The following is a 12,339-nucleotide window of genomic DNA, read 5'->3' on the forward strand; positions in this document are numbered from 1 at the left end:
TCCACTAAGGCGTAAGACGCTACGGGACTCACAGACATGACAGCGAGGCAGGATGGCTGCGGCAGAGGGACAGGGAAACCAACCCTGGGCTGTGAATTCCACTCTCCCGCCCAACAACATGCCCCCTGCTGCAGGAGAAAATGTGGATCCAAAATTGAGTTCCTCACTCATCTGAAGACTCACCAAGCCTGACAAGGCATCATCCTCGATTTTGAGGGATTGCCGCCAATGACTGTTGGAAGTCAAAGAAAGTTGTGTATTTGAAAGCAGAAGGTTACAAAGAGATGCAAAAAGTTAACGGAATGGGTAAAATAATAGCAGTGAGAGTTTAATGTGGTGTTGAAGAAATCACTCACTTTGGAAACCAAAGAAAAGTCAACACATTTCCTAGACGGTGAAAAGCTAGAAATTGTGGAAGGACAATGACCCCTGTCCACAAATACATTCACAAAAGGTAATCAAGGCCAGATTTCTCCAACGGTTGGGGTTCATTTTCCCACTGGCAGCACGGGTGTGCCGGTGACGAGTGACAGGAATAGACAATCCCTCCTCCATCGAATGGTGCGCCGCCGAGAAACACGCGGCTGAGGGACGGTAGAATCCTGCCCCCAAATTACAAATGGAAGGTTGGCCATGACCTCAATCAGGATGTGGAATACAACAGTTGGGAAGTTGTGCTACAGTCGTGCAAAGCTTTAGTTCGACCCCAGCTGCCGGACTGTTCAACCTTCAGTTTTGGAAAAAATATTTGCCTTGGAATGGCTGCAGTGCAGATTCACTCAAACTATTCTACATTCACAGTTATGTTACGAGGACACATTGCATGTTTAAATAGTTTAAATGGCTCAGGCAAGGCTGAAATGAGGAGCTTAAAGTGATAACGGGATTCAGTAGGCTGGATACAATGAATCTATTTCCTCTGGTGCGCGAATCCAGGACACGATTGCATAATCTTATCATTAGAGCTGGGCCATTTGCCGTGAAATCAGGAAGCATTTTTTCCTCACAGAGCAGTGGAAATTTGGAACCTGCCTTCACAAGAAAGGCTGCGATTCTTGGAGTCAATTGACGTTTTCAAGACTAAGATTGAAAAGTTATTCAGTAAGATTAGGTGACAATATTGAGGAACATGAAGTTGTGGGAGAAATCAGCCATTGCCTAATGAAATGACAGAACAGATTTAAGATAGGGAAAATGGTGACAGCTCTTTTATACAGTGAGTTACGATCTGGAATGTTCTGTCAGAAATAGTGGTGGGAGCAGATAACTTTTTAAAAGGGAATTGAGTACACATTTTTAAAAAAACATGTCGGAGGCAATAGAAGAGTAGGGGAGAGGAACTAATTCAATTGTTCCTTCAAATGATGGCAATCTTCTGTACTATAAGATTCTATCTATAGTGGGTAAGCAGGTTTTAGGGGATATATGGCCTCCTCCTAACCCTGTATTCCATTCCTGGACAGGAGAAACTCATTTGGTATTCCAGCAATGGACTTCCTTTCTCAGAGGAGGTCAGCTGCCTGCTCTCGTTCAAATTGAAGAGAGCGAACTCTCCTGAATAATATTTGAAGATTTCTTTGTTGTGAATGGTCCTGTTGTAGATTATTTTACAGTTTTATAGAGCTGAGCGGCATAGATAAAATGTGACTGGATGGTACTGTTGTCAATGTCACTGAATGAGCACTAAATTCATTCCCAACACATTGTCTTCCTCTGCTTTAATGCAGACATTAACTCATTTGTAATAAATGGGTCAAAATTTGCATTGAGAGTGGGGATGGAAGAATGGCATGTGAATGTGCCAAAATGTTTTTCCAAAAGTAATTTTGGGCCTGTAGATATAAGCAGGCTATTTGATTTGGGCTGAATGCATAGTACTGGAGGGCATCCATTTGAAACTAACAGCTTTCATGAGACTAGAGATTGGAAGCCATTTTTCCCCTGAATGGTAATGACAGCCATCTATTAAAAAACAATTGAATCTGTGTCAGTGAAACTCTTTAAAGGAGAACTGGACAAATGTATTTTTGAACAGATTGAAGGAGGCAAATCAGAGGATTACTGTGCTGCTGGCCTTTTGGGGTAGCGAGGGGGGAGGGGCGAGGAGCAGGGGGAAGGATGAGTGAGGTTGAACACTGCAGGTATGTGGCGGGATCAACAGTCCAGAGGTTTTCTGGTGATGAAAGTGCCAGGATCTTCGTCATTGTTTTTATGATGAGTCATTGTACTGTCGGTCATCAGTCGGCAGAAAAGATGCTTTTACAAAATATCCTGGGTTTTCTGTTGGACCTGCACTGTATTTAAGATTGCCAATCAAGAGACACCTGAAATGAAAGTGTGTGAAGTCTCCAGAGGACCATAGATTGCTTTCCCCCTTGAGGGGAGAGCACACCTCAGGTGAGGGTCAAGGCTGAGAAGTTGGGCCTCCATGGAAAGGATGGTGAGGGAATTGAACCTGGCTTATGGGTATCGCTCTGCATCACAAGCCTACATCTGTGGCCGACACGGTAACACAGTGGGTAGCACTGTTGCTTCATAGCTCCAGGGTCCCAGGTTCGATTCACAGCTTGGGTCACTCTCTGTGTGGAGTCTGCATGTTCTCCCTGTGTCAGCGTGGGTTTCCTCTGGGTGCCTTGGTTTCCTCCCACCTATCCCGAAAGATGTGCTGTTAGATAATATAGACATTCTGAATTCTCCCTCTATGTACCTAAACAGGCGCCGGAATGTGGCGACGAGGGGCTTTTCAGAGTAACTTCATTGCAGTGTTGATGTAAGGCTACTTGTGAAAATAAATATTATAAAGATTATACATCCAGCAAACTGAGCTAACCAACCTCACATCACCTGGAGTAATTTCCTGGTGTAAGACTTTGAGGCAGAACAATACCGTGGAGATTAGAAATGTCAACTAGAGGCTACATTGGGGTAATGTTACACATGCCTTGTGGGCTGCACTGACTTAGTTCAGTAAAATTAACCGTCACAATCTCCAAACAGAAAAACACCAAACTTTTGGCAAACAGAACTTAGCAATGGGATTTTGTGGCCCCGCCCTGGCCTGTCTCACCCTCCCTTCCCAGATGGTGCGGCTGGCCATTTAAATCTCCATTCAGTTTGGCGTGACTGTACTATCTCACTGAGCCAAAGGTCTGTAAATCGCTGACAGAGGTACCTATTGTTCTCGGCTTCCCCATCAGGACAATAATATGTCTGGATCTATCCTTTCAAATTAACTTATAATTTTAAGCATCTCAATGACAACACCCATTTATCTACTAAACTGTAGTCAGTACCACAGAGTTTATGCCATCTGAACTAATAATTTACCCCTTTATGCATATATATATATATATAGCTACTGTCATGTGAGAGTACATTTAAGAAATGGATGTTTAAGCAATGTACCTTTAAGAAATGGCGCAGCTCATATTTCTGCAGTGATATCAGAGGGTGGGGTTAGCTGAGTTGAGCTCACTTCTGCTTTCTGGGAGTTTTTTTAGTTTCAGTTTGAGAGAGAGCAGCTGAAAAGTGCCTGGCTGGTTTGCTGTGAGCTGTTTGAAAGAAAAAGCCAGTTTTGAGGAAAAGAGCTTGGGTGTGTCTCTGTTTGCAGTGAGCTGGATCTGCCGTGATCTCTGCCATGAAAGACTATCTCTGAATCATTTGGGTGATTTAAACTCAAAATAGTAATGTCTTTAACCTGATGTGTTTCTGTTTAAAGGTGTTAAGTCTTTTGGAGGTTTGAAGGAACATTTTGAGGGATTATTTATTGTTGTATTACTTTTGGGGTTATCTTTGAAGTAAGGGGTGTTAAGGGATCCAATGTTTGTTCAAAAAGGTTAAGTTGAATTCATTGAATAAACATTGTTTTGTGTTTAAAAACCCATGTGTCCATAATTGTAATACCACACCTGGAGACCAAGCCATGTGCTTCAAAAGCAACAATACATTAAAGGGAGAGGTTGGTTGAACTCCATTATACATTTTGGGGTTCTGAAAACACTGCTCCCATAACACTATATACATATATATGTGTGTGTGTGTGTGTGTACACTACATGTACACCGCACCTCCTCCAAGGCCACCGGGTGATTTCAGTGCCCACACATTGATCCAGGGCAAAGCAGCCCACTTCATTGTCACCACATTCACCATTTGAAACATTCACAATCTCCACCGCAGTGGCAGCTGTGTGCCCCACCGAGCTTCTAAACCCATAACCTCCACCACCAAGAATGCCAAGGATAGCAGAAACATGGGAACATGCAACGCTGTACTTTCACAGACTTCATCAGTGAACGTGAAAAATATTTATCAATATGAATTGGGTAGCAACCTCATGGGCTGTAGCTGTTATCCAAAATGTCTCTGCCTCTGAGCCTTTCTCACCTTGGAGTGATTCCACACTCTATGTCCCGATTGAGATGGCATGGTAGCACAGTGGATAGCACTGTTGCTTCACAACACCCGGATCCCGGGTTTGATTCCCGGCTTGGGTCACTGTCTGTGAAGAGTCTGCATGATCTCCCCGTGTCTGCGTGGGTTTCCTCCGGGTGCTCCGGTTTCCTCCCATTAGTCCTGAAAGACGTGCTTGGTTGCGGGTCGCTCTACGTGGCCGGCCCACCGATTCTCTGGCCCCGATGTGCCGAGCGGCCGTAGGAAAAGAGCCGAGTCCCGCTGGTGCTGTTCTAACCGGCTCTGGGCTGGCGGGACCTCGGCGTATCAGGGTCGGGTGGCAGCCTGTTGGGGGGCAGGGGGGGAATGGGGGTCCAACCCCGGGGGGGCCTCTGATGTGGCCTGACCCGTGTTCGGGACCCAACAATCGGCAGGCCAGCCTCTGTGGCTGGGAGCCTCCTTTCTTACACGCTGGCCCCTGTTGCCCTGCGCCATGTTGCTTCTGGGCTGGCACATTGAAGGAGGCCACTATGCATGCGCGTGTTGGCGCCGGCACCATTGCGCATGTCCTAATTGGCGCCGGTGCAACAGCGCATGCGTGGATTCTGCGGTGCACAGTTTGTACCGGGATCTGCAGCTGGAGTGGTGTGAACCACTCCAGCGCCTTGCTAGCCCCCTGTAAGGGCCAGAATTAGACGTGGGAGCGGCCCGTTCATGGCGTTGTAAAACGTGATGCTGTTGACGACGGTGTGGACACTCTGCTGCGGGATTGGAGAATCCCACCCCAGACATTTGTGTATCAGAATGGCGAGAGGTCGTTGTGATTGGCAGGCAAATTCATCATCAGATAATCCTGTGAATTATCAATTTTACTGAATTTCTGTCCCCTTGAAAGACCAGCAAATAGGTCTACAATCAACCTCAGTGGATAATGATCGACACACATATTTTGTTTAATAGTAGTTTTAAAATCGCCACAAATTCACACTTTGCCATCCCACTTTAAAACAGGAAGGATTGGTGATACCCAATCAGTTGTTGCAACTATTTTGATGAATATTGAGAAATGAAGATCTCTCAACATACAAGCATGACATAGGTGTGCCCAGGTGGGACATTGCCACAGGAATATTGATGCTGAGAAAACAAGTGTGGTAATTGTGGCAAGAAAGGTACACAACAAAGGGTTGCTGGGCTAGGTAAAATCCACAAAATTCAAAGATGGTAAACGCAAGGGTGCACCCAAATCCAAAAGAAGAATCAATAGAGTGACCAAAGATGCTGGAAATTCCCAGGAAGACACAATGTCTATGGAGGTCAAAGAACTAAAATTTGGTGTATTATGGATCTTGTGATAGACTGGGAGAGGGCAGTGATGCGAGGGGCACAGAGATGGTGACTCACCCAAGCTGCCCAGAGGAGGTCATTCATCTTTGTTCTTCACTGGGTTTCAGTCCTCCCCATGAGCCCACGGTGAGCCCCTGACAATGTGGATAATTTCCCATAATTCGGGAGCCTCCTCTTGGTGCAAGCAGACATTGACGATTAAATCCAACGTCTACTCCAATGCGCCAGTGCAGTCTTCAGATGCCTGAAGAACAGAGTATTCGAAGACTGAGACCTTAAACACAGCACCAAACTCATGGTCTACAGAGTATCAGTGGTTCCCGCCCTCCTCTATGACTCAGAAACATGGACAATGTACAGAAGACACCTCAACTCCTTGGACAGATATCATCAACATTGCCTCTGCATAATCTTGCAAATCCACTGGCAGGATTGGCATACCAAGTGAGTGTCTTCCCCTAGGCCAGTATCCCCACTATTGAGGCACTGGTCACGTCCGACCAGTTGCGATGGACGGCCACATTGCCCGCATGCCCGACACAAGACTCCCAAACCTCCCAAAGCTCCGCAATGGCAAGCAATCACTCGGAAGGCAGAGGAAATGCTAGAAGGAGACTCCGAAAGCCTCCCTAAATGAATGGAATATCCTCACCAACATGTGTGAATCTCTTGCCTTAGAACGCACAAACTTGAATAAAAGCAGATGTGAAGTCACGAATCACCACCATAAGGTGGAACACATGGAGGCCAAGCGAAAACAGCAGAAGGAGAGCGCAGAATCCAGAGCGTCCTACCCACCCACCCACCTTATCAAGCATCACCTGCCACTGTGGTAGAGTCAATGGATCCAGGGTCGGACTATTCAGCCACCACAGAACCCACCTCCCAGAGTGGAATCAAGTCATCCATGATGCTGAGTGACTGCCTGAGAAGAAGGTGATTTTCAGTTGTATGGATACTACTCTGCCAGATAATCACTCTTAAATGCCCGTCCCGCCGACCCCGACAAGATTCACACTTAGACTCAATGGAAACATGCAAACACCTAATTAATCCTGATTTAAATCTCATTGTCAGACAAGGAGCCTAATTCACCAGTTTCCAAGGATCCTCGAGCCCCTAACCCCAGCTGAGAGTCCTGCTGGTGTGAATTGGTACAAGTCCTGAGAAACCGGGTTCCGGCAGCATGCACCTCTGAGAGGGCAAAGGGATGAGGTACCCTCCAAACACTTGCTTCCAGGGTGCCGAGGGGGTTCTCCAGGGGAGTTGGGGGCCGGGGTGGAGGGGGGGAGCTTGTGCAGGGCTGGAGGGGCTCGGATTGGGGCCCTTCCCCAGGATGGAGGTCATTTGGCTGATCTCCCCATTTGCAGCATTTAAGCCCTTTAAACAGTCTCTCTACATGCTAATATTCAAGATTTGTGAGGAGCAAGTGAAAGAATTCTCTCGAATGTTGTGAAAACCTTTGAAGTGTTTCTTCACAGTCAATTTCATTGTCCATTAATATATTCAAACTTGCCTGCAAGCTTAGAAGCCTAAAAGCGTTGAACTGCATTGTTTACATTCAATTTCATGGCCATTTCCTTTATATCTACAGGGGTCCCTAAACTCTGAAGTACTCATTTGAGCAGTTGTTCTTTCTAGCTGAAGTTTTTTTAAAGTGTCTGTCTCTTTGTTCTGAAGAGCTTCCTCAAAAGACCAGGCCCGGGATTCTCCCCTACCCGGAGGGGCGGGGGGTCCCGGCGTGTTGGAGTGGCGTGAACCACTCCGGCGTCGGGCCGCCCCAAAGGTGCGGAAATCTCCGCATCTTTAGGGGCCAAGCCCTCACTTTTGAGGGGCTAGGCCCGCGCCAGAGTGGTTGACGCTCCGCCAGCTGGCGTGGACGGCCTTTGGCGCCATGCCACCCGGGGCTGAAGGGACTTTGCCGGCCGGCGTAAGTCCGTGCATGCGCCGGTGCGTCAGAGGCTGCTGACGTCATCCCCGCGCATGCGCTGGGGAGGGGCTCACTTCTACCTCCGCCATGGTGAAGACCATGGCGAAGGCGGAAGGAGAAGAGTGCCCTCACGGCACATGCCCACCCGCCGATTGGTGGACCCCGATCGCAGGCCAGGCCACTGTGGGGGCACCCCCCGGGGTCAGATCGCCCCGCGCCCCCCCCCCCACCCCAGGACCCCGGAGCCCGCCCCAGCCGCCTGCTCCCGCCGGTAGGGTAGGTGGTTTGATCCACGCCGGCAGGAGAGGGTTGACAGCGGCGGGGACTTTGGACCATCGTGGGCCAGAGAATCGGTGGAGGGTACCCGTCGACCAGCGCAGCGCAATTCCCGCTCCCACCGAATCTCTGGTGGCGGAGAATTTGGGACATGGCGGGGGCGGGCTTGACGCCGGCCCTGGGCGATTCTCCAACCCGGCGGGGGGTCGGAGAATCCCGCCCCAGGTGTTTTGTCTGAATGCAGCCCTGTGCCTGATTTCCTTGCCTGGACTCGAGTCTTCAGGATTTGAAAATTAATCTCCACAATACAGCTGTGTGAAACCCTGGAGAAAAATCGAGATATTAAAAATATTGGGTTTTAAGAATTTTCTTTGAACAATTTTTTTATGTATCTGAGAATACATTCCTGTTGGTTGTGCATCATGTGATGTGCAGTGATGTCCGCAGTGTTTGCAGTGGGGCTAGGAGCAGATCACCATCTTGATTGTTTTGAGCAACATCCTTAATAAACATCTCATCATGTTTGACAAGAATCCAGAGTGTGGGCACATTCATACCTTGCCTCTCTTTACGGCAACAAAGAAATTTAACAGGTGAGAAAACTGGCGATGAGGATTGAGGCAGAAAAATCACTGGGAAGAATATTTTGTCAACTAATCAGGATGACCAAAAGTCAGTCAAGACTCGCTTATGTTGAAGTGAGTGGGGTCTAGGCTGCAGGGACTGCTTATGTGGCAGAGCTACACAGATTGCAGGGAACAGGGGTTTTGATGTCTACTGACTCTGCGTGGGCCACTACTCAGTAGAAAAGTCAAAATACTCAGGGAAAAAGGGGAAAGGATTCCCTTTTGCTTTTCAAGGAATTGTTTGTGCTATTATTCCAACAGAGTCAGAAGGGAGGAAGTGTAGACCCTAGGAGCCTGTATCCAAAAATGGTGGGAAAGCAAACACCTTGGATGTGTTTGATGAGGATAATGAAACAGGAAATTCATATGAAGTAAGATTCCAATTGTTTTCAATATCTAATCAGGCACCAGAAGACCGAAAGGTCACAACATTTCCAGTTTGGTTGGCTGTAAAATGTTTATGCTGCTATAGAACCTTGTTCACCCAGCAAATTGAAGAGGTCAAATTAGGGTAGGACAGACCCAGTTAATGGTAGTGAGTTGAGGAGAGTTACACAACAAAGGGACCTAGGACTACAGGTTCATAGCTGCTTGAAGGTGGGGTTGCAGGTAGACAGGGTGGTAAAGAAGGCATTCAACATGAGAGGTTTTATTGGTCAGAATATTGAATACAGGTGTTAGGACGTCTTGCTGAAGTTGTACAAGACATTGGTAAGACCACACATGGAATACTGTGTTCAGTTCTGGTCACCCTATTATAGGAAAGATATTGTTAAACTAGAAAGAGTGCAGAAGCGATTTACAAGGATGCTACCGAGACCTGATGGTCTGAGCTATAAGGAGAGGCTGGATAGGCTGGGACATTTTTCTCTATAGGTAGGGGTGATCTCATAGAGATATATAAAATAATTAGGGGCATAGATAAGGTAGATAATCAACAACATTTCCCAAAGGTAGAGGAGTCTAGAACTAGAGGGCATAGGTTTAAGTTTAGATGGGAGAGATAGAAAAGAGACCAGAGGGGAAAATTCTTCACACAGAGGGTGATGAGCATCTGGAACAAGCTTCCAGAGGCAGTGGTAGAGGTGGGTACAATTTTGTCCTTTTAAAAAGCAGTTAGATAGTAACGTGGGCGGGGTGGGTATAGAGAGATATGGGCCAAATGCGGGCAAGTGGGACTAGCTTAGTGATTGAAACTGGGCGGCATGGACAAGCTGGGCTGAAGGGCCTGTTTCTATGCTGTACACATCTGTGACTCTATGAGATATATCCTTCATTGAATTAATGAAAATTTTAAACAACGATTTCTCTGCTAAATTGTTATTATTTGCAGAATGGTTCTGATTTCACCAGTGTAGTCAGGAAGAAGGTGAAACCATTTTACAGTTTAGAACATCATCAAGGAGATTAGCTAGATATTCTGAATTTGGTACAACGCTTAATGATGCTCGTCAAGCCAGGCTGGTTTCTGGGTTATGCAGTGAAGCAATTCAGAGGAAATTGCTTACTGTAAGTGATTTAAATCTGAAAGCTGCTGTGCAAGCTCGAACTTGCGAAGAGAGAATCATCGCAGATAGACGCTGGAGAGAAGATCCACAAAATGGATACCTGAAGGATTGAGACTGCTAGGGTACAACCATGTCACCATTTTACACAGGTTGGACACTTAGCGGGAGAATGCTGGAGTAAAACAAATACATAAAAGAACTGAGGTAAGAAGAGCCACATTGTCAAAGTGTGCTGGGCTCAGAAATCTCCTGCACCAAGAAAGGGCAAGAAGAACAATGCAAGTAAACAATCTTGCCAAATTAGTGGATGAAGCTCACTATCACTCAAATGAGTAAAACTGAGCTACAGCAAGATCTGAAGCTAGGTGTCAATGCAGGGTCTGCAACAATGTTTTTGAGCATATCCAACACTTGTCGGTCATGAAATTAAAATGGAAGTGGATATGGGTGCAGCAGTATTGCTAATGCCAGAGACAATTTCCGATCGAAAGCTGAAGCATCTGCCTTTAAAATCATCAAATGTGATCCTAAGGCCGCACACTGAAGAGGTCAGTAGAATTGATCTTTCACAGGCATATCTGGAAAACCTCCTTTCGGAATAACATCTGCGCCTTCTCTTTTTCAAAGATACATGGATCTAATTCTCAGTGGATTGAATGCGGTGCAATGTTATTTAGATGACAACTCATTACCAGTTCGAGTGAACAAGAACACTTGATGAATTTGGAAGCTACCCTGAAATGGTTAGAACCACAACCTCAGAATTACCGTATATACTCGCGTATCCTTCGATCTCGCGTATCATGCGACCCCTAAATTTTCGTCCCCAAAACATGATTTTACGGTATACCTCATGTATCATGCGAGTCACTTTTTTGGAAATTAATTTTGGAAACTAAAACTTCCAAATGGTATAATTGTGTGTGGTTTCTGCAGAGTGGATTCTGCTGTGAAAGTTGTTCGCGATTCGAACAGCTTTCCAGCTGGCTTTACTAGCGTCGTTCAGCCACTTGCCGTTTCCATTCATAAAAACATGAATGGAAACGTCAAGTGGCTGAACATCTTCCCATCAGAATGCTGTGGTCAAAATCTGAAGAGTAGTATTCTGATGGGGAGATGTTCAGCCACTTGACGTTTCCATTCATGTTTTTATGAATGGAAACGGCAAGTGGCTGAACGACGCTAGTAAAGCCAGCTGGAAAGCTGTTCGAACAGCTTACACAGCAGAATCAACTCTTCCCATCTTCCCATCAGAATATTACTCTTCAGATTTTGACCACAGCATTCTGATGGGAAGATGTTCAGCCACTTGATGTTTCCATTCATGTTTTTATGAATGGAAACGGCAAGTGGCTGAACGACGCTAGTAAAGCCAGCTGGATGCTATGTGAATTATCTTGGCCAGCATTTCACACCCGCGATTTTTGTACCTCGCGTATCATGCGACCCCCGAAATCTAGGCTTCAAATTAGGTGCTCAAAAGTCGCATGTTACGCGAGTATATACGGTAAGAAGAAAAAATGTGAATTTTTCAAGTCATCCATAAATTACCTTGATCACATCATCAACAAAGAATGTGTACACAAAGAACCAAAGAAAATGTCAGCAATCTCAGAAGTTCCACGTTCTCAAAATGCGCCAAAATTAAAGTTGATTTTTAAGATTGATCAATTATTATGGTCAATTTGTGCTGAATTTAGCAACACCTTTGAAGCCTTTCCACACATTGCTATATGTTAAACATGCATGGCACTGATCAGAAGGATGTGAGAATGCATGCAACAAAGTGAAAGAAGCTTTACTGAAGTCAGAGCTATTGGTTCAATATAATCCAAAGATCAAGTTGCAATTAGCTTGTGATGCCTCATCCTATGGGGTTGGTGCAGTCATCTCACACATTAGGCCTGCAGGAGAAGAATGACCGAAAGCATTTGCTTCATGCACTCTTACAAACACAGGAATGAATTACGCTCATCTAGAAAAATACACTTTGAGCATCATTTTCAGCATAAGTATTTTCCACCATTACCCTTATGGGCATCATTTTACCCTTTTGACAGATCACCGAACCTTGACTACAATCTTTGAGCCATATAAAGGTCTACCTTCTCTGGTAATAGGAATATTGCAAAGATGGTCATGGGTTGGCACACACATATGGGGCGCAATTCTCCCATTGGGAGACTAAGTCTGGTTTAGCTCACTGAGCTAAATCCCTGGCTTTTAAAATAGATCAAGCAGGCCAGCAGCACGGTTCGAT

This window comes from Scyliorhinus canicula, chromosome 19 (genome assembly GCF_902713615.1).
Source record: "Scyliorhinus canicula chromosome 19, sScyCan1.1, whole genome shotgun sequence".
Classification (NCBI taxonomy): Eukaryota; Metazoa; Chordata; class Chondrichthyes; order Carcharhiniformes; family Scyliorhinidae; genus Scyliorhinus; species Scyliorhinus canicula.